The sequence below is a fragment of the Octopus bimaculoides genome, chromosome 18, assembly GCF_001194135.2.
Source record: "Octopus bimaculoides isolate UCB-OBI-ISO-001 chromosome 18, ASM119413v2, whole genome shotgun sequence".
In the NCBI taxonomy this organism is placed as follows: domain Eukaryota; kingdom Metazoa; phylum Mollusca; class Cephalopoda; order Octopoda; family Octopodidae; genus Octopus; species Octopus bimaculoides.
The window spans coordinates 28,229,839-28,230,257 of record NC_068998.1 but is presented as its reverse complement, the minus strand read 5'-3'; the positions used below and the strand labels follow the sequence as shown (position 1 = coordinate 28,230,257).

General features: G+C 31.7%; 1 protein-coding gene across 1 annotated transcript in view; it reads right to left on the bottom strand.

Annotated features, from left to right (window-relative positions):
* The window catches only part of LOC106867762 (ras-related protein Rab-8A), a 41,399-nt gene that overhangs the window by 36,805 nt on the left and 4,175 nt on the right, over positions 1 to 419 (bottom strand). The window lies entirely within an intron of this gene.

Below are 419 nucleotides of genomic sequence, written 5' to 3'. Positions count from 1 at the left end.
TATATATATATATATATATATATATATATATATATATATTTTGTTTTTGGTTGCACAGTTGATGGGCTTTTATTAAAAAAAAACACACAAAAATGCAGAATACATACGTACATGCAAACACACACATATACATACACACACATACATACATATATACATATGCACACACACACACAGACATACATACACACATGCACACATACATACACACACACACGCACACATACATACAAACACACACACACCGAGACACACGCATGCGCAAAAACAAAAAAAAAAAGCAAAAGCAGATCGCAACGTAAATAACGGACGGAGTCAAGACTATTGAAAAGGTTGCGAAACGCAACAAAAACTTTAGGAAAATAAAATTAAGAAATAAGTGGAAATTTTAATGGTGAGTGTGTTAAATTTTAAGGCAC